A 24,056-nucleotide genomic window follows, 5' to 3' on the forward strand; every position below is an offset into this window, starting at 1 on the left:
TGTTTGACCAGTTGAAACCAAGAGTACATGTACTACATAAAATTTCAATGTTGTGATTAAGATCCAGTATAGCAATATGTAGATGCCATGTTCAATATACATATTTGCTATCATTAAACTTGCAGAGACCATGAATCAAAATAATTCAAATGCTTCAAAATCATTTTATTTTTACTGCTAGTCAAAATACAGTCACTCAAGCATATCCTTTGTTAATTTGAAAAAAAATGATAGTTTAACATTTATTATTAATACCATACCAAAGCACAAGATAGTGCACTTCTTACATAATCCAATGATTCATGCTGTGATTTGACATATTTAGATGTTTCTCATTTACAGTTCAATATACATGATATACAAGTACAGTGTGACACTAACCTAGTATCAGTTGAATGGATCATTACTATTCTGTTTTTAAGAAGTTTGCAGGGTAAAAAGTATAATAAAATAAAAATGTTGATACATTTATTGATTGCATATGCTAAAAACTTTGATAAAATATCAAACTTTGTATCATAACAGCTTTTACAAATTAATTCAATACATTCAAAGGTACAAAAATCAAATTATTTTCATCCACAGTTTTATCATATTCAGTTGAACAACAGCTACATCTATTATATAAAATGTATGGTAGTTGGCACTGATGGTATAATCAAAGAATACAAAGCTCACTTCTATAAATGTTATCCACTAGTAAGGCAAAGTCTCACTCAACAAACACTCTGGTAATGTATATCACCTGAATCCAAAATCTATGCAAGTTGTTCTGGGTTAGATTTAACTGCTCAATAACCCTGAAAATGTATGTTACATCCAGCATCAGAAGCAGGATGCATCATCTATGTTTACTGATCACCAAAGAGTATATTGTTACTTTGAATGAACCTTCTCTAAAAAACTGGTCATTAATCCAGAAAATCTAAGTCAAATCAAGGATTGGTACCCTGAAACATTAACATACATCATCTTTGCAGGTTTGTTCAACATACAGTTTATAATTACATGAGAATAGGACTGCTCAAAACACTTACTCTTGTGGAGTCCCCCATGTGGCGCAAAGGCTAGAGTGTGTAATCTAGATTCGCAAGTAAGGATTTAATCCTTAAGTCTCAGGTTCAGATCCACTGGGGATGTGGGGACCAGTCCTTCAGATTCGACCGTATAAACCGAGGTCCCACCTCGCAGTTGATGTGGGCACAAAAAAGATCCCTTATTGCTCAATGACCCTGAGTGCTAAGTATAGGTCAAATTTTGCAGCTCTCCACCAGTAAGTAGTGGCATCTCTATATGGATGAAAAATTCTTGAGAGGGATGTTAAACAACAAACAAACGAAAACAAAAAACACATGAAGAAAATGTTGATCAGGTCAAGCATCTGAAGTAAATCTGTTAATGTGCTTTAATCCATGCAAGTTTGTCCAGTTAGAGCTTAGGAATAAACCTTGCTCCTTAAATTTTAACTGGGATGACAATGCTAGGTATATAGCAAGAACTCATCTAGACTGTCCAGAAAAGCTTAAGAATATTTAGCAATATCTTACTTGCATGATTTAAAAAAAGCTGCAATCTAACATTATTCTAAAACAATTTCAACAAAGTTTCTAATTTTCAACAAATTCAATGCACTATGAGATGAATTACATTTCTAAACCACATACACTCTACTTAAAGTGCAATATACATGCATTATACTGTATGTTAAATCTTTACAGTTCTCTTCAAGTACTCTAATAGTATATAAAATATGAAGATTACCAAAAGTGATCAAGCTTTAAAGTCCATTGAAACAATACAAAATTGGAGCAGAGCAAACACAGACCTCTAAAAACACCAAGTGCTATGGAGGAGAAAGCATTTTCTGCCATGTGCTCCTTGACATGATTGGGCAAATGGAAAAATCCACAAACAATTCAGTGTAAACAATTTTGATGAAAAACATTAGTCAACATTCAACTTAATGATAGATTAAATTTGCTATAACAATTAATTTACATGTAAGTGTACACACATGTATGCATACCCAATTTTACTAAATGAATTATTTCACAATATCCAAAATTGGACAATAATATATAGTTTCTAATCTAGCCAGACAACAGGAAATTTTCATTATCACTTAAATTACATGAAACTATTGATGTCTGTGAGCTACAAATTATATCTAAAAATTATATACATTTTAACAAGTGTTTACAGTTTAGTGTATTTATTATACACAAATGATGACTTAATTAGTAAGACATACCAGTAAAGTCCACAGATTGACTTCCAGATTTCAGCTCAAAGGCTTGAAGATTTTTAGTGGCTTTTTCTCTCATAATTTTTTTTTCACTGAATATTTTCATTTTTTTTTCAAGACACTGTTTTTGTTGAGGTCTTTTAGCAGTTTGATGCAATCCAAGAACTCTGAGGGCAATTTAAGAACTCCTGAATTTCTTTCTTACCTGGCAAAAATAAAAATTTAAAAGTTTGAAATATATTCAACTTACATGAAGAAAACTAGTAAAACTAGCGATAATGTAATAGACCTTTCAGATGTTCCAAAGCAGCTACATGTACCTTATTAAAAAATATAAAGTTTGAAGTATTTAGAGTCACCTGTATTCTGAACAAGGGATATGTGTATTTGACAGACAGATGAATGAATAGACTGATCACTATAGAGCACCTTAGTCTTTTTTCAATAATCATTATATTAGTGAAAATAAAATAGGAACTAGAGTGCTTCAAGGAATGTATATGTCGCCTGCTAGGTATCTTCATTAAAGAGGTAAATAAATCTAAGAGTGGTCAGCTATTAATTTAATATTAGCATGGAGGTTCATGCATTTGCCTGCAAGGAAAAAAAAGGATCCAAAAGTAAAAGACTGGGATAGAATCTGGCAATCAAAAAATATAGTTCCCCAGTCCTCAAATGAATAATTAAATTGAAATTATGATGAATAACTATTTATCATTTTATTAATACACATGTAGGTGCTTCCAACAATCCTCGGAGGAAAGAGATTTCAGACTGTCTTTACTTTGTCACTTTGTCAGTCAACACGATTCATTGTAGAATACTGATCCCAATGTATTTTCATAGTATTTAAATAAGTTTGTGGTAACTGAATTTCATACAGTTTCAAAGTATAGTATCATGAGCTCAAAAACATATATAAATGCTAATTATCAAAACCCTGCCTCTAAAAATTTTGGAGATATAAGGTGTGACAGACGGACAGACAGACACCAGGTAAAGTGATCTCTAAGTGTCGTTCTGCTCTGCAGTTGACACAAAAATGAAACTTAGTCAATTTTTGAGCATGCATATCACTTCAGTGATGAAAGGAATGCTGAAGTGGTAAGTCTATCCTAATTATTTGAAAATACGGCAACCCCATTGGTCAGAATATAATACATATGCTGTCCAGCCTTAATTTCATTGGCATAAAGCAGCACAAAACAAGATTTGATTGGATGGTGCAACTTGTTTTTCTAGGGGGCGCTGTTGCAACCCTGGAAAAGAAAATAGGACTGGGGCTTGCCCTTTGGGGGCACTTACTGACCGAAAGTAAACAACAGAAATAGCAAATTACACTAGAAATATGTCCATAGGCCATGAATGCCCCGCTGAGTGTATAGTAATGCAACATGAAATTTTGTGTTAGTATATGAAGTTTGATGAGAATATCTTGAAAAGTTTCTTTAAAATTGAAATAAAAATTTAAAAAAAAATGAATAGATGATAAGTTCTCACCAAATTATGTATAGATGCATAGCCTTAGATAACAATATCTTAAATGGTTTAAAACCATGCAAGATGCAAATTAAAGAAAAGTGAGGTCAAGGTCACAGGAAAGGTCAAAAATTTTTGAAATAGTTGAATAGGTCTTACTAATCTTACAGCATATTAAGTTTGATAAAAAATATCTTGAATGATTTCTTTAAAACTGAGCTAGTCACAAGCGTGGCGCCATGGTTAAAGCGTCTGCTCTAGAGTCACGAAGTAAGGAATTGATCCTTACATCACAGGTTTGAATCCCACTGTGGGATGTGGACACCAGTCCTTCGGATGAGACCTTATAAACTGAGGTCCCATGTCGCAGTAGGTGCTGGCAGGAAAAAGGACCCTCACTGCTCAATGGCTGTGAGTGCAGAGTATAGGACAGAATTTGCAGCTTTCCACTGGCAAGTGGTGGCGTCTCCATATGAGTGTAAAATTCCCAATAGGGGCTGCAGATTACCTGTTATGATTGACCAAAATCCCTACTAGGCTTTAAACTCTTCATTCTTGACCTGTATATCGTCAAATGAGATTTGTCCAGTTAATTAAGGTAAAAATTACTAATTGATAAAACTGTAAATGATTTTTTTTTTACCTGAGTCAGATTTTTACTTTTCTTAAAGGTGTCTGGATTTGACTGTTGGTTCCACCTATCTCAAGGAAATGATCTGTAACAGTAAATGTTAGAAATCATAATCTGTTCTCTATCTCCTATAATCACGAGAAAAGGTGTTAAAAATTAACAGATGGAGATAAAATCAGCAGTCTATTCAAAGGCTTTTTTCAATCATCAATTTATTAGTGAAAATCATAAAAGTATTAGGCAAAAATGAAAAATAAATGTTGTCATTAATTAACCTTGCATATCTCTACAATTTTCTGATAAGAAAATTTATACCCGATAGATGCAATATAATCACCCTTTGCCTGCCCCTAAATTAAATTATGAAATTTTGATAGATTTTGATTTAAGCAATTATTTAAAACAAGGTTTTTTTAGGGGCACGTACCCCTGCTTTAGATTTATATAAAAAAAAAAAACTACAAAAAACGTGAAAACCTATTTCTATCTTACTGGTTTATATTTATTACAAATGTCCTCATAGTCAGCATAGCCCAGAATGGTAGACCGCAGACTCTCACCATGAACATTTTTAGTGTCCTTGTTCGAATCCATTTGTTGGCACATTTTTATTTTTTCAAACTTTTTACCTGTATAAACACTAAAGAACGAGTGCACTTATGGGCCCCGGTAAAATGTGAAATAATGAAGAATCAAATTAAGCTTAATTTTCCATCTCAGATCATTAATTGATATCTAAACCCTAAATTCAACAAATTTTATTGCTGAAATTCATGAATATACAAAGAGCAAAGCCATACAATGTGGTAGGGGTCAGCCAACATTCGTGATTTTCTATAGTAAATCGAGGACAGTCATTCATTTCAAAGCTTTTGTTTATTGTCAGCCTAACGTTGTACAAACTTGTGTGATTGACAAAAAATGCATTATACATTTATAAAACTTGTGTGAAAGTAGAAATTTGTACAAGATTAGGCTTGTACTTAAAATATTAAAAAAATGTATGAAAAGTTCAATGTTTTTCCTATAGCAAGTAAGAGCTTAGATTTACCTGTATGATCTAGCTATGTTGAACCCACCCATGGAATAAATCATTTAAAATACCGGTAGTCACGTGAGTTCTACCCAGGTAAACATTCCTCAAAGATGCTCACTGTAAAGCATAGCCACGTTTTGTATCATTATATCAAAGTCATGCCGCATAGAGAAGTTTGTATGTACATGTATTTGGTTTTAGGAAAACGGGAGGGTTAGGAACACAGAAGGGTTAAGAGAGTTTAGTGTCGTTAAAATGTCATCATAAATAAAAGTGTCAAACATTTTTAACATTCAAGCAAGACGATGGTACCAGTATTGAAAGCCACCCAAATACACCTTTTTTCATTTTAAAATATAAAGGAACTAATGTTAATACTTATTGCATTATTTCAAATGCAAGCATACCAATTTCATAGTTTGATCACTATGGATACAGGCATCTATACAACTTCATTCAATTTTTTTCTCGGGTAAAATAGCGCAAGAAGTATCATTCGGCAAATGTGCCTGTCAATGATCCACCATCAGATTGTTCAAGTGTCTGATTTAAGATTTAAATGCCTCCTCCCCTTGATTTAAATAAACGATTGAAACTCAAAATGGGTTTGATATGACTTTCCGGATCTATAGGCATTTAAAAAACTTCATTTGTTTCAAATCCATGCTGATTGATGTTTTAGCGTGATTTTAATTAGAAATGTCCACTTGTGTTTAACTATTACTAAAAGAGAACAATTTGGTAATATATTCTAAAGTAATACAGCACTGAAAAAGGGCCCATTAAGCATTCCTTAAGTGCACTTGTCCTTGCACTTTGATTTTTTTATACAGGCTTTTGCATTTTACTTATATTTTCTTCCTTAAATGCATGTTTGGTGTTGATATAAAAGACATCTACAGAAATGCAGATCATAAATTCTCTTTAACTAAATGCAATCAACCGGAACTATACCTCATTGTAAGCACACTTTGTTCGAGGACACTAATCATTCACTTTGTGTTACTCGATACTGCAGGTGTCAGGAAAAAGAATCTTGCTGAGCAATAACTGCTGTGTTTTCCTTTCAAGAACATAATGACATGTAATAGTACTGTTGTGCCAGTGGGAGAGATACTGTTCTATGCAGAGTAGATGCAGTTCATTCCTTGGGAAAAATGTGTGCATTGGCGATATGCTAAAAATGCATGAGGGTTTTCAGATTAGAAAAGAATGTGGTAAGGTCAGTTAAGGTTTTATGTCCCATTGCCATTACTCAGTCAGACATCAAGAATGACCCTCATACAAAGGATGTATAATTCTGTAAATACTGAGGTAGGATCATATGAACACACAGTTGACTAGAATGAAATATATCGAGATAACAAACAGTATTCAAGCTCAAAAGCCCATCAAAAAATACAAAATAGGAGCAGAGCAAACACGGACCTCCAAAACATCAGAGGTGGGATCAGGTGCCATGGAGGAGTAAGCATCCCCTGCAGACCGGTCACACACGCCATGTGCTCCTTGTCACAACTGGGAAACAATGGAAAAATCCATCGATAATTCAGTGTGTAAATAATGGCCTAACAATAAGTATGAAAAACGTCACTCAGCATTTGACTTAATGATAAATTGTATTTGCTGACAAAGTCATTGTATCGACCATAGAATTTACAAAATGATAACTTTAAACAAGACTGCTGATATTCTTGTTTCAGCAACTTGTTTGTCAATAACTTACCTCGTTTTAAAAAAATTTCAAACATAGAGGATGCTCTTTCGTATCAAATCAACTGAGAGATATAAACCCTGTATGCAGGTGATGAAGGTATATTGCTAAATAAGTAAGGGAAGTTGACAATTGAAAAGTTAAAGCCATCTCATTTGTCATAAAGCTTGGTTGTTAGATTACCATTAACGTAGAACTAAAGCAATACATGAGAAACAAGAAACTACACACATGTGGCCTAAAGTCAGTGATCGGAACATACATCGATAAGCTTTTTCTAAAGACTGAAACCAATATTGGTCCTAAGGTCAACTCAAATTTTTAACTAGAAGTGTTCCTTTGATATACTATATTTTACTTATTTTCTATAGACTTACTATACCCTGAAAAAAAAAATGGAAAACAGGAACTAGCTGTTTAAATGACCTCGACCACCGAGGTTAATCTAAAGTTTGTCCCTGCCTACCTGAAAAACAGACTACCTCGGGCAGTCAGTAATTTCCAACTCTGGTTATGAGATGCTAAATGTTCAATATTTACAATCAAATGCTTATATTTACATTTTTAAATTCAGGATAGATTGAGAAAGTCAATAAAATCACTTCTATATTATGTCTGTATACTTCAACTGAGAAATTAGTTGAAACTGGTTCCAGAAAAGAAGCTGAAAATGTTCAATAGTTTACAGACAACACTTGAAACATGATGACTGAACAAACACAGATAGCAATAAGTAATTTAAATGACTCAGGTGAATTATAACCTGTTCAATCTAATAGATCCATCTTTTTTCTAATACGACGGTTGATCCAAAAGTTTGTGAAATTTAATTATCTCTAAAATTTTATTGTGATTTGATGAAAGCAAACAATAGGCATATTTATAATATGGAGTCTTTATGCAACAATACTGGATATTTTCACCATGTTCCAATTACCAATAAGGTCACACGAGCTTTCTGAACATTGATAGTTGTAAAATCAGGGGGAGACTTCTACGTAACGTCAAGTTAAGTATGTCATGTCACATTATAGGAGCGTTATAGGAGCATCTCACCCTCATGTTCAATTCGACTAAGTAATTCTACAGAATATTCTGCCTTTTTCTCCTTTTCTCTCTCAAGAAAAGCCTTGGTATCCTCTCACACGAATCAACTTATCTTAATATTACACTCATATTTCAAAAATACTCCCCATCTTTGCATATGGTGTTCCAATTTCAGAAGCAAAGTCAAGCACAGTACGTCAGCGGTCAACGTCCATCAACGCTTTTAAAATTTGTCTATGAGAAAAACAGACCCTCCAAAAGGCGGCCACACCTTTAATCAACCTCCATGGAAGTTCTGTTTTTCTTAAATTTCTAATGCCACTGGTAAATCAGTTGCTTAATGCATTTTTCTCCAGCCTGTATCAGTAGTATACCCCTTTAAGTCAGAGTGTTCCCAAGATTTTAACAAAACTTATAACTTGACCAAAATGTGATGTTCTCTAACAATTAAAATATGAACAAGAAATCATCAACTAATAATCTAAATATCAAGTTAAATCAGTAAAACTCTCACAGAAAGGTATATTAGTGGTCAAGCAATCATAATTATGACAAAATTTTCGTTTTATTTGCCACTTAGTGCAGGATTTTTCTTATTTCACGTATTAAGAATTAAAATGATAATGAACGAGTAAATGTCTCCCCTGCATTTTCAAAATTCCTTTGCTATGGCAACTGCCATAGAGTTACTATCATAAATATTTAAAATATTGTTTAATAAAAAAATTCAACAAGTGTCTATATAATTCTTATTTGTAATTTTCAACCACTTACACTAATAAATAAATAAAAAATGAAGAAATTCCATGAACTTTCGAATCAACCCTCGTACATGTCAGTCATTAAATTTATATTAATATACAGTATGCATAAGGGAGACCAAATGTATTATTACTGCATTAAGGAGACCAACTACTATCCACATCTAAATCAGTATTTAACCACTTTCACTAATAAATAAATAAAATATGAAGAAATTCAACAAACTTTTGGATCAACCCTCATACATGTCAGTCATTAAATTTATATAATATGCAGTATGCATAAGGAAGACCAAATGTATTATTTCTGCATTAATGAGACCAACTACTCTCCACATGTAAATCAGTATTCAACCAATTTCACTAATAAATAAATACAAGAGGCCCAAGGGCCTTAACGGTCATCTGATTATAATACAACAATTAAGAGGATCCACAGAGTATAAAATGAACTGAAAGGTGAAGCTTTGTTGCCCAAAAGCAAGAAAAATAGGGTGATCAGGATCAACAAAATAATTAGTCTAGTGTTCATGAACAGTTCATAAATTAGGTTCTAATCTGTTCCCCATTTATCACTATCACCATACAGTTATTAACAAACTATTAGTGCTTCTGTACTACCCGGTATTTTAATTCCTTGTTGAAAATCTCTTACATTGGACTCTTTTGGTCTTTGATGAACATTGAATAAGACAAGTTATTTTTGTCTCAATTTTATTCATCTATTACTTACAAGTCTACCTGATCATTAAAACTATGAAAGTACTTTTTGTATTATACGATAAAAAACCTTGCATAATTCTCTTATACTATTAACCTTTCAAGTACATTATTTACAGTGATTCTCACGTCTGAGATTTTTCTCAAACATGCGTGCCACCAACGTTTTTTCCGACTCAGCTGAGAAAAAATTCTGAGATTTCTCAGAAAATCTTGAGATTGATGTATACCAGTCTCAAACAAAATCTCACAATTTTTTTTTTATGGTACAATGATCGCAAATGTTGTGACAGTGCACATTTTAATCAATAAATACACGAAATTAACATACAAGCACAGAAAGGATGTTAATTTCTCCCAAAACTTGATTATCCTGTGAAGGGGGGGGTTAATTACGCGCATGTAAATATTCTTATTATATTAATATTGTCCACGCATGGAATCAAGCACTTTAAACTTTACCAAAAGAAAAAAATAAATAAAGAAAAAAATAAAGAATAGAATATTCTAGTGGCACGTTCGTACATAACATTTATATCTTCATTCGTACAGGAATTAATATAATTAATTTAATTCATATTTAAATGAGCTATTTGTGACAAGACATTTTTATTACATGTAATTCACAATGTTCATGTATATCAGAAAAGGAAATATGATTAGATAAAATATCAAAACTCCTCGGTCCCGTATTTTTTTTCCCAGGAAGTTATATTTTACTATTTATTAAGGTAAATATTATACGAAATATTAAAAGAAATCTGTCTAGAATTTCATGTACAAATTCTTCTGTTCTTTCGAAATAATATGTAAATCGCCATTTATTTATTACAGATGATAGCAGTCTGTCTAATTTGGTTCTTAATAAAATCTATAAAATTCTTGATTGAGAATTTGGATCGACTTTATACTCACAATGTATTGTGCGTACTTAAATCCTTGACCATTTATATTATTTATAAGAATAAACTTGACTTATGACCATTCTGAAATACATGTATAAATCACAAGAAGGACTGCATCTATTCAAATGTACTTGCTAGCTATAGTACTTGCAAGAATAGATTCTTTTTTAACAAACAGTATTTTTTAGTACGACAACTTACATTTTGAAGCAAAAAAGTATGATCCGTAGGTTCTTTTTTTTTTTTTTTAAAAATTACATCATTACGCAGTGAAACTTTTATTTACGATACAATTAGAAATTAATCAGTTTCTCATTACTCAATGAGCGTATGCGAGATTGATTTGGGTTTTCAATGTAACGATGATTATTTGTCAAGTGGTGCTATATTCGTTGTTTATTATTTATCTAAAAAAAAAAAAAGAAGACTTTCCGAGACATTTTGTCACAGGGGATCGTAGAAAAATGCGATGTGTTAGTTTGCCGCTTCCCTATACATGCCCTTAGTTCAAATTTCAGCCGGTTTTTCTTCCTTCTGGGGGGATATGAGCTGAAATTCACCGACAATTAAACAGTTCCTCGAGAAATTTCCTTGATAAATTAAATCCTGTAAAACTAAGCATGCGTATGTTACCTGCTCCTGGATATGTTTGCTGTTTTTCCACAATTATGGTATACTCGCGAAATTTATTACAGCATGTGAGAAATTTACATGATATAGGCCTACTGAGCATTTTTTTTTTTGTGGATCTGCTAGAAAAAAAATTCACTCAGGTTTATTCTAAATTTAAATAGTCCCTATGACTCATATTTTTTTTTTTTTTTTTGCTATGGAGAATTAAGAATTATACAGATATATCTAACATATATAACAAACAAAGAAAAATGATTTCTTTTAATCAGTCTGGGGAATATAGTCTTGATCTGCCTACCTGCTACATGTAACGTCACAATGGTGGAAGTGACGCCTCGGTGTATGTTTTTGTGTGTTTATGTCGACAGACGAACCAAGACTACAAAGTTTAGATATGTTTTTGTGTTATTCTTCTGTAGGGATTTTTTACGGGGGGTTCAATGAAAATTGTCGCAAATGTCGAAATGGAATCCTCTTTGTTGAATGACTCGAAACAACAAATAAAAGACGAAGGAAGTGTGGGATGTGTTTTTTCGTGATATTCACTTAAATAATGCATAAATAACTGACTAAAAGGTAAATTCAATCATTGATTCAACAAATTCATGCATTTTCAGAAAAAAAGGTCGTATATAACAACGAGAATAAGTCCAAGATTTTTCTCAAATCTCAGCTTACGTGAGATGATCGAATCTCAGAGATGTTGGTGGCATGATGTTTTAGGAAAATCTCAGCTGAGGCAGAAATCTAAGATTTGAGGTTGAGATTTGAGCTGAGATTTTATACGTTGGTGGCCCCGAAGCCAGATGTTCAAAAATCTTTATGAAAACTTTTACTTGTTTTGCCTCTGATATGCCCAGGTGCAGAGAAGATTTTCAAAGAAATAATGCATTTTTTACTACAGATTCACTATATTATCAATAGAGCCCCCCCCCCCCCCCCCCACCTAGAAACACCAGAGCCTCTCACCCTGGGACCAGAAGTTTGCTCATCATACATGTAAGTAATCACTTTGTTTATCTGATTAACACTAAGGAGCAGACAGGATTATTTAACAGAATTAATGCATTTTCACTATATCATCAAGAGCCCCACCATTACACCAGCACATCTGACCCAGGGGTCATGCAATTCACTACTCTGGAAGAAGCAATCATGCTCATCATAACTATATGCTTAGCTTCTTTGCTTTTTAACCAGAAGCAGAAAAGAGTATTTTCAAAGAAATTTTGCTTTTTCACTATATAATCAATAGAGCCCCTCCCCCTTTTTCACCATAACCCTTGACCCTGGGGCTATGAAATTCACAATTTTGGAAGAGGCAATCTTGAATATCAAAACAATGTACTTAGTTTGTTTAAATAATACCCAGGGGCAGAGAAGAAGATTTTCAAAGAATTAATGCATTTTCACTATATAATCAATATAGCCCCACCCTAACACCAGAACCCCTGACCCTGGGGCCAAGAAATTCACAATTTTGGAAGAGGCCCTCTTCCTCATCATAACTATGTACTTAGTTACTTTATTTAATACCCAGGAGCAGAGAAGAAGATTTTCAAAGAATTAATGCATTTTCACTATATAATCAATAGAGCCCCGCCCTAACACCAGAACCCCTGACCCTGGAGCCATGAAATTCAAAATTTTGGAAGAGGCCCTCTTCCTCATCATAACTATGTACTTAGTTACTTTATTTAATACCCAGGAGCAGAGAAGAAGATTTTCAAAGAATTAATGCATTTTCACTATATAATCAATAGAGCCCCGCCCTAACACCAGAACCCCTGACCCTGGGGCCATGAAATTCACAATTTTGGAAGAGGCAGTCTTGCTTTTCATAACTATGTACTTAGTTACTTTATTTAAAACCCAGGAGCAGAGAATAAGATTTTCAAAGAAATAATGCACTTTCACTATATGATCTATATTGCCCCATCCTAGCACCAGAACCCCTGATCCTGGCGCCATGAATTTCAAAATTTTGGTAGAGGGCTCAATGCTTATTACAATGATGCGAACAGTTTGACTGCTTGATGTCCAGGAGTAAAGAAGAAGATTTTTAAAGATTGCATTATTTTTGGTGGTTTTAGCCCCGCCCCTCAGGCCCCAGGGGGACAGGGACCATGAAATTCACATGAAAGTCTAAACTCGACGTAATGAAGATTTAGATTTGCAAATAAGGTCATTACACTGACCATAAATTTCTCGACATGTAAAATTCTAAACAAGGCAGTAGAAAGCTCTGTATCATGGACTTAGTTGTCAGTAGGATGTCTTGGTTCAAAATAGTTACTACATAGAAGATACTCTTGCCGTTGCAAAATTAGTTGAAAGACGTAGACACCATCTGCAATTGATAGTATAATGTGATTTTGTTTTCTTGCAGGACACGGCAATACTTTTATTCTTCTCATGTAGAAGTTTGCACATGAATTCTCCTTCATTAGAACATACAATAATAGGTCGGCAAATTAATGATCACAGTTTTTGGAAATGCGAATTATGTAAAACACATTGTTTGAAGGCTTTCATACCATCTGATGGTTTTGGGGTAAGAATCGTGATTTCTAATTTTCTTTAAATTTTCTACAGGTTTTTTAGAAAAAAGATTTCATTAAAATCACTTCTTTAATATGGTAATTGTAGCACAGTGCTTCTTCACAGCATTTAGATATTTATCTCATGCACATTTAGAGCAATTTTTGAAATTTAAATATGGCATTCTTAAACATTTGTTACACCATTATACAATTACACAGGTATTTATATTTACTTCTAATTTTAACATGAAATTTGAGTAACATTTTTGTGGACATCCATGGGTTTTAACAGGTCTGGACGATTTTAATATTAATTGCCATAAATGCACAGAATAAACGACATGCTAAGGCAATCTTTAAAATAATGTTTGTTTGCCCTCTCCCTTCACCCAAATATGCTATATACCAAATTTGGTTGAAATTGGTTGAGCGGTTTCAGAGAAGAAGCTAAAAATGTTCAAATGTTAATGTACGTCGCACGACGACGGACGAAAACGGATAGCAATAGGTCACCTGAGTTACTCAGGTGACCTAAAAATATGAAGAAATTCCTCGAACTTTTGGATCAACCCTCGTACATGTCAGTCATTAAATTTATATAATATACAGTATGCATAAGGAAGACCAAATGTATTATTACTGCATTAAGGAGACCAACTACTATCCACATCTAAATCAGTATTCAACCTCTTTCACTAATAAATAAATAAAATATGAAGAAATTCAACAAACTTTTGGATCAACCCTCATACATGTCAGCCATTAAATTTATATAAAAATAAATATGCAGTATGCATAAGGAAGATCAAATGTATTATTACTGCATTAAGGAGACCAACTACTCTCCACATGTAAATCAGTATTCAAAACGAGAGATTTTAATACCCTAGTAATTTACATGTTTAGTTACATGAACTAAATCTATTTACCTTTGTCATCACGCAAGAACTGTTTTACATTCATCCAACTTTAACAACATTATACATGCATACAGTGTATGCCATACATTAGGAAGACCAGATGCATTATTACAACATTAAAGAGACCAACTACAATGGAACAATGAGACAGTATTCCAAAATGTTCATCCCAATACCATAGTAATTTCCCTTAATTTGTTTGTATTTAGATGACCTAAATCAATTTATCTCAGCCAGAATTGGAACAAAAAAGCTAGTCACACAAGTGGCCAAACACATGAACAGACAGATGGACATGATGATTCCTATGCTTATATACAACCATGCTTATATACACCCAAAGTTGCCAAAGTAGAGCAGATGCAGTGGTTAGAGCGTCTACTCTAGAGTCGCGGAGAAAGAAGCTGATCCTTACATAGCGAGTTTGAATCCCACTGTGGAATGTGGAGACCCGTTCTTCAGATGAGACAGACGTATTAACTGAGGTCCCGTGTCACAGTAGGTGCTGGCTCGATAAAGATCCCTCAATGCTCAATGGCCGTAAGTGCTGAGTATAGGACAAAAATTTGCAGCTCTCCACCAGCAAGTGGTGGCGTCTCCATATGAGTGAAAAATTCTCAAGAGGGACGTTAAGCAACAAGCAATATACACCCAAAACTTTGTTTGCAGAAGATTTTGTGATACATGCTTTACAAGTATACATATTGTTCATAAGGGAATAAAAATGCTATAATATATCATTAAGGAAAGCAACTGAAATTAAATGTGCACTTCTAATTGAACTAAACAAAATTACCCTTTGTCAGAATGTAGATTTATAAACAGGAAGGCTGTTTTTCTTCATTTTTCCATGTCAGATTCAGACTGTTCTTCAAAAAATTCTGGCATACACCCTGTAAAAGTGAACAGTGCAGATAATAAAGAGCTTCTAAATAAACTGCATAATATTTAAAAGATCCACTTAAAAGGGATAACAAATGCATATAACTGCATCAAGGAGACCAACTGATATCCATATATATATAAATCAGTACATGTATTTTAATTGTGATATTTTAATATCCTAGTAATTTACATGTTTAGTTTCATGAAATAAATCTATTTACCTTTGTCCAATGACCAATGAGCACAAGCACTGATTTTTCCTCTTTTTTCTTAACGGAATCACCAGGGCCAGTCTGCGGTCCATATGATTCTGGCATATGTACACTCTGTAAAATGCATATTTGTACCATGTACAGGCATATGAACAATATTTCTATACTACATACATGCATCATTAAACTTAATAATCTTTTTTTCCAAAATTCATTATTCATAGTGTTTTGCTGTTAGCAAAATTCAACAAAAACTATACTGTATATACTCGCCTATAAGGTGGTCTGCCTATAAATCAGTTGTATTTTTTGAGGTTATTTTGGAGGGATTTGCTATTGACCCGCTTATAAATCGGTACAACTTTTTGCCAGAATCAATTGACAATTTCAAATCAATGCTCTGATGTTTTAACCTGGTTTCAAAATACTAATCTTTTTATGACTCACCTATAAGTTGGACATAGAGTATATACAGTACCTGCATTATACATGCATTAGGAAGACCAAATGCATCATTGCAATATTAAAGAGACCATTGCGGCAAATGAAATCAATGTATGAATTGTATTCAAAACTACGGGTGTACTAATTTGTCTGAAGTATATCATGATATAATGTGATACACAAAGACTTGAACAGGATATGTACATATACCCACATTCCTAAATGTAACAACAGTTTAAAAATCAATAATTTTTTTTTTTTTTGCAAATTTCACTGTCTAATTTATGAAATATAAAATATTATTTAAAACCATAAAGCATAAAATGGTTGAAAGCTCATTTAATACAATAACTGACATAAATAGGATGTTTAATCTACATTTATTAATATTGTGGGTCGTCACCCCATTTTTTGTGAAGGAATCGTGAAAGGCATTGTAATTCCAACTTGCTCACAGAGCAAGTTTTACACAGAGGACCAACTCTTTATTCAAAATTTAGTTTACATACTTAATTTTTTAACAAGTTTAATGGGTTTATAAAACTTTAAACTAAGTCAAAATATTTTGCTTTCTAAATATGGACAAGAAATGTTTTTTGCTTAAAATCACCTTAACTTCAGATAAAAAAAATGCACTGTGCTCATCCTCTTCAAATGCCTTGTTTGTAAATAACTGATAAAGGGTACATCTCACAAATGCTTCATTATTACAAATGTCTTACAGTAAATATAGGCATCACCACAACTTATTTCATTAGTAAGAATAAACCCTTAAGCAATGAATATAAATGCTGAAAAGTGGTGCATTGTTAGGATTTGATCTTACTACACAAGTTTCGAGATTATCTCCATTGCACTCGGCACACCTCGGCCGATTCGTACCTCATCAAACGTTTGATGAAGGTGACGGAATCAGCCGAGGTTTGCCGAATGATCTCCATTGGTGCACTCTTTTGTTATGGAGGGAAGTTTTGTTTCCACATTAGCAGGCAGGTGGGACAGTTATTTATATATTGCATACATTACGTCATTGATATACTGTGAAACCTGTCTTATCCAACATGTTGAAGGGGAATAAAATCAATGTCAGATTAGACAGTGTGTCGGATTACCCAGTGTTGAATATTTCTGAGCATTATGATAAATGTCAGGTGACTTCATACAGAAAAAAAAAACATTTTTCGTTAGGTTTAGAGTACATGTGTATTTAATTGTCAAAGTGTGTGTGTGTGTGTGTTTCTTTGTTGTATAAAATATACCTTCGGCTGATTAACATTTCTTTGAGACACATCATTTGTTACAGCACTAGTAAACTCTGTAGTAATATACGATAATTTCTTTTAAACGTGCAAAACAGATGGAACTGCCAATCACTTCGAGTTGTTGCAATTTAATTTTTAGCATTTTACTTACTAACAGTAGATATTAAATATTTTGTCTACCTTCTGTAAACAGTGGTTTTATTTTTTTTTCTACACTACATTTCTCTCCGATTTTTTCTGCATTGTTAACTTCTCAAGATAGACTGTGCTATTAATACCCTCTCGTGACTTTTCAAACAAATGGGACGTACCTCTAAAACATTGTTATTGCGATTTAATTTTTATCAAACAACATTAACATTTTAAAATTTAATGGGTCTACTTAAAGTGGAAGTTTTTTGCTTCCTGCAAATCTTTTATGTGCACAGTCTCACTTAATTCAGTGTATATTAACCCGGAAATGAAACATTTTCTATTAGACGAGATGCTGTCTTCAAATTGTGTGTTGTCTAAATGTTATACAGTAGTTTGCTGTACTCATTTTTTAGGGAGACATGACTTTAAAGGACTCTGACTGCATGTTTGATTTCAATTTCAAGCAAAAAATCTTATTTATTCTGTTAGGTAAAGGCAATCTAAATATCAGGTACTCCTTTTTATTTTCTATCGCGTGGATGCTATTTTGTCAATGCGAGAATAAAATTGATAACAACGAAGAGTACTGATTGCCTAATTTTTAAATTCAAACACAGTTCATTTATTGTTTATATAAACACCATCAAACTAATACATGTAATTAACTACTAAGTAGACCAAGCTTGTGCCCAAATGGAACTAGCGACTAATTATGGTACAAATGTATAATTATGTCGAATTACCCAGGTAAAATCATAAGGTAATTATCTAGTCTTGTCGACAAAAAGCACCAGAATTCGGAATGTACAGTGGTCGGAATATACAGTGTTTTATTCTATATATATTATAAAGAAATTTTTGGGAATAAAATATTTAAGTTTTAATGGTCGGAAAGTCCAGTGTGCTGGATTGCACAGTTGTCGGATTGGACAGTGGACACTGTAACATCATAACTGATTGTCGGGATGCACTCTTCAACTTGAAAATTAAGGAATTAAAGAAAAGGCGTCAATTTTTTTCAATGAACAAAAAATCAGAACAAAAGAAACTAAGAATCAGAACAAAAGAAATATCAGTGGATAAGGCCACAATTAAAAAATTGTTGGTTTGGCATTGCCGATTGAGTCTTTAAACACTTGGGTCAGTAGGTAGGGAAAATATTTTTTTTTTTTTTTTGCTGATACAAAAATCAATGCTATTAAATCAATTGTGTTGTATTATTGCATTTTGTTATACAAATTAACAACTATGTCAAAACAGATATGAAATTTCACACGTCATACAGATTTCTAATACAGTTTCAGGTCTTGAGTGACAATTATGAAGCAAGAACTTCTGCTTTCTGCTTTCTGAGCAGGAAAGGGCATATACAAAACAAATCAAACAACACTAACAAATAAATGCTGAAATGATACATCGTGATATGTAGGTATATTGGGTTTGGATAATACACAGACATTATGATACGATACATCTCTCAAAACAATTTTATGATTCAATACATGAATCTAGACATTATTTAAGTTATAAAATTTTAATAAAATTACTTTCTTATTAATTTTTTTCTAAGGATAAATTAACCATAAATGTACAAACAAACAAACAAACAAAAATCAAAAATCAAATCACTTGAATTGAAATTTACAGCAAGGTATTGCTGTAAAAATTATCATTAATATATTTGTCTAGGGAGGAATTGATGGGAATTGCTTTAATTTGTTTTTAAAAATTTCAAAATGATTTATAAATCATGATTGTCAAATGTCAATAAATAACACAATAAAGTAGATTCATCATTTAGTGTAATGGCTAAGCATTCAGATTTGTTGTGTTTCTCATATATATACTGAAACTTTGAATGACACAGTTTATAAACAAGCTGTCTTCTCTGTAGTAGCGGCACTAGTGAAGAATCCAACATGTTTCAAAACTTGTAAGAATGGCCTGATTTGAATGTGTAAGATACAGTTGCAATGCCAACCATGCCAACATTTGGCATTTGTTTATTTTTTAGTTATTTATGAACCAGCAATAATTAGGGCTGCACCAAATATATTGATACATATCTAGATTAATGAATATATCGTATCCAAAAAATAACTTAATTCCAATACATTTTGGGCAGGCAGTTTTTTTATGTAATTCTGTGAAAAAGTTGGGAATTTCAATCACCAAAGATTATATTTAACTGTTTTGAATTAAAACTGATCAAAAATGATATAATCGTTAAGGAGGTAGCACATCTTAGATGATTATTACAAAATCATAAAAATACATAGACAACTTTACTTAGCATGTTGATTTTACAGTCAAGAAAAGTTTGAATTTGAAGTGTAATTTTTAAAGACAGTGAGACAAAAAATTAAAAATGAGTTGCAAAACAATTATCATTTTTATAAAATTCATGCATAATGATTTATAAGACTTTTTTGACAGAATTGTTAAAGAATCCAATATATTGCATATCGCATTAAAAAATGTCTTCTTCTTTTTTTTTTCTCAATACACAGCCCTAGCAAAAATGATATACAACAAGGACTTTGATTTGATTATTAACATTCATTCAATTGATCATAATTATTAACTGTTATTGCACTTTCATTTTCAAAATGTTGTTAGGTATGTTGTTTGTTCATTCTTTTGCATTGATATTATAATTTATAAAAGAGTATTTTAGCAGAAAAAAATTATCGATTTACCTTTCTTGGAATAAAGACATGTTGACCCTTGAGCTGAGATTTTCTCTCTTTCCATAGATGTGTTACACTGGGGTCCACATGATTCTAGCAGAGACCCTGTAAAAAAGGACTTAATTATGGAAAAGCATGAAGAATATATGCCTATTATACATATCTTAAATTCTAATAAAAACAATGTTTTTTAATTAAGATCCATATATTTCTAATGATTGACATAATACAAATTCAAAATAAAATATGCATGTCTATATTATACCTTAAGCAGACCAATTGCATTAATACATCCTTCAGGAGACCAACTTAAATCAATATTTGAGAAATATTTGTGAGAACAATAAATTTGTCTACTTTACAGTACTAAATGTACATGGAATCTATTGGATCATGTTACTTTAATTGACCTGCCTTAGTTCAACACAGTAATCTAACAAAGAAATTGAGCCAAAACAACATTTTAAGACTTTTTGAACAGTGCATGTTCCTATCATTTCAAAACCATTACCAGTAAAAAGCTAATATAGGAAAATGATGACAATTAATTAATATTGTACTTTCAGGTATATTAAATGAATCAATCTGATTCGTCAAGAAACATTTGTTAAAAAGCACTATTACCCACTGAATAATGAAGCCACGCCCTCCAGTGTCGCAACAGTCAACATTGCTTGACGACGGGTGATATTCCAAAAAATAGTGACTGCGCAGATTTATGCGCTCAAGGTTCACTATTATTTGTATTTGTATAAAACATTCAGTATAATATAATAAATGTTGCATGTAGTTGAGTGTAACATTGAAAATTTTCACCCCTTGAAAACCAAATACGTCAAAAAGGGGATAGGTTTCTTTTCCAACTTCTATATAGTTTTGCCCCTGCAAAAACTGGTATAGACCTAGGAAATGTTTAAACGGGCTAAGAGAAATCAAATGCATCGAGAGTACTTTAATTGTTTTTACCCAAGTTACATGCCAAAAAAGATTCAGAAAGACGTCACATAAAGTTAACGTTGATTTGAACTGAAGTTAGGGTGTCAAAAGTCATTCACGTCCAAAAGTGACATTGATCATGTGTGGTAGATAATAAACTCCTACGAGCAAAATATGCTGGCATAATCAAGTGAGGATCTTTCCCTAATCCTATATATAAATCCATTTAATACAATATTATATGCACTTAAGCAGCTGTTTATGACATTGTAAAATTATATAAACAAGACCAGTTTATATAATTTATAACAAGACCGGTTTATACAATTTATATACCAGGGTAATTAATAATATAATTTATATAATTTTATCAAGATAAGTGTATGGGGTAGAGGGAGCAGACATTGAGAAACAATGTTGTCGGACCTCATGAAACTAAACTAACAGTCTTCCAAATAACCCGGGAGTCCAATGCCAGGGACCTGTTAAATTTGCAGCTGGGCATGTAAAAATTGTCAAATTACATGTCCGAAGAGGGCATATGTGAATCTTCTTTCATTGTACAATCTTTACTTGCCATTTAATCTGTCCTACCCCCATTATTCCCGTAAACGTTGCTATATGTAATGTCTTAGATGGATTGCCTGTCTACATTCTCGATACGACCTGTCAAATGATTGTCAATCTAATCATTGAAGTGTTTAGTTTAACCTATTTGTTTTCTCAAAGTTTCTTGCTAAATTACGAGACGTTCATCGATGCCACATACTGTGGCACTACAGTCATGATCCCATTTCTGAAATTCAGTTCAGCTAAACCTGCCAACAAATGACCAGCATGCAACTCAAAAGTTATTAATGAACAAAAACACTTTAGAAAATGGCAATCACGGTGAATAAACACACGTGGTACAGTCACGGAGAAATACAATGCTGAAAAAATTAATATAAAACCTTTATACCTAATTTTTTTTTTTGTAGCACAATACTGGTAAATGTAAGAATTTTGAGTAGGGCATGTACAAATTTGAATGCGCTGGGTAAAAATGATAGGTCTACATGCCCGAAGGGCATGTGCTGAAAAAGAATTGTTGTGAAGACTGAACTAAAGTGACAGCGCCGGGTGATCATATAAAGTCCCTTTTATTACATAATAATTTGGCAAATTATCAACATATCACGCTAAAATTTCCAACATATCTTAACGGTGAGAATTTTTATTTTTCAAGTTGAAACCCTGTGACCTGTGAAAAAAATGAAATTTGTATCATCTAAAGTCTTAAGATGTATCAAGGTAATTTTCAAAACAAATTTGCGGTTGGGGTTATAAATGAAGGATAAAACCAGAGACCTCGGAATGGAATACTTGGAAGTCTCTGGTTTTATTCTACCCCAACTGGAAGTTGTATCCCATCTAAAGTCTTAAATTTAACAATGTATCGAGGTAATTTTCGAGGAATAAATGAGTGCTCTACAATAAAGAGTCTCGACCAGAGACGTCTGAAACGATTTATTTGACAAGAAAAAAGTCTCATGAAGCGAACAATGTCATTTTAAAGTAGGTTAATGATTGATATATGAACAAAATACGAGCTTGAAGCAGGGTGCCTAAAATTGAGTTAGATACCTTGTGGTAAAAATAAGTAGGGGTGCACCGTATATGAAACAAGTGCCTGTGATTGATAGTCTGAAATTTCTCTTCACATAAATATTAAAAGCTTGCAGTGATCGCTATAAATCTATACAACAGTCAAGTTACATATGGTAAACTAACATAAAAACAAGATTACAACAGTCATGATTACAGAAGGTATATTTTGAAGACTCTAGGTCAGTAGGTGAATGTAAACAGGTAAACACACGTGGGACAGTCACCGCAAATAAATGAACCACAAAACGACTTATAACATTAAAATGTAAATATTCATCTGCACACAGAGCTTTGCATAATAATTTTAAAAAAGTGTAAATTAAAATATAAAATAAACAAACCTCAAACCTTGTAACAAGGCTTGTTTCCCTGCATTCTTATATCTGGTTCTCTGTCACTGAAAATGCAGGGAACCCAGGGTGCGTTATTAACTCGTACACAGATTTGTTGATAAGAATAAACCTATAAACATATATATACGAAATACAATATTATCTTAAAAAATGAAGAATTTCAAATTGCTTGAAAAATTATCTTTATGTAGTTTATAATAAATGGTTGTAATTGTATATTAATTTCTATCTATCCATTAAAATTTGATATTTATATCAGCTTATGTATCCGTCTGAACAATTATTGTTTTTACACTCCCTGTCACATCTTCATAGTTAAGCCTGTAAGCATGGTAAGTAGGAATCAATTTCAGTTGAAGGGGACCAAAACCAAACATTTTTTAGTTTCATTTGGTGGTGGTGGTGGTGGGGGGGGGGGGGGGTATAAACCCCAAATCCGTCACTGAACTGCTGAAAATAATGAAGGGACCTAGGCTGCGATAATGATTTGTAAAGAATTTCCAATTGCTTGGAAAAAAAAAAGCTTTTCGTGTATGTGGTTTACAATAATGGTTGTACTTATATATTTTCTATATATCCATTAAAATTTCATAGTATCAGTATTTCACTATTTGTAAACATTAACTGTTACAATAATATTAAATAAATGTTACACTCACTGTGTAACATTTAGTTACTGTCACATCTTCATAATTAAACGAGAATATTCCCTTCCGTAAATATTGCTATATATCTGAACTGTTACCAATTAATCTTTCTTTGGTGAAAGAAAACCTCAGAGATGGAGAATAGGCCCGTACGTAATTTAGTTGGAGAGGGGGGGGGGGGGTGAGCACAACCAAACAACATTTTTCA

The 24,056-nt window shown here is 32.7% G+C and overlaps 1 long non-coding RNA gene across 1 annotated transcript; it reads right to left on the bottom strand.

Annotated features, from left to right (window-relative positions):
- Window positions 1-1,572: 1,572 nt before the first annotated feature.
- On the bottom strand, window positions 1,573-23,277 carry LOC133188487 (uncharacterized). The gene is made up of 6 exons (XR_009721293.1): window positions 23,190-23,277; window positions 20,272-20,367; window positions 15,741-15,845; window positions 15,431-15,527; window positions 4,368-4,440; window positions 1,573-2,450 (listed from the first exon to the last, which is right to left on the bottom strand). It is a non-coding gene; the product is annotated as an uncharacterized LOC133188487 (long non-coding RNA).
- Between the last annotated feature and the right edge of the window lie 779 nt (window positions 23,278-24,056).

Source organism: Saccostrea echinata, unplaced genomic scaffold (genome assembly GCF_033153115.1).
Source record: "Saccostrea echinata isolate AGI-Se365-2 ecotype Australia unplaced genomic scaffold, CSIRO_AGI_Sech_v1 ptg000016l, whole genome shotgun sequence".
Taxonomy (NCBI): domain Eukaryota; kingdom Metazoa; phylum Mollusca; class Bivalvia; order Ostreida; family Ostreidae; genus Saccostrea; species Saccostrea echinata.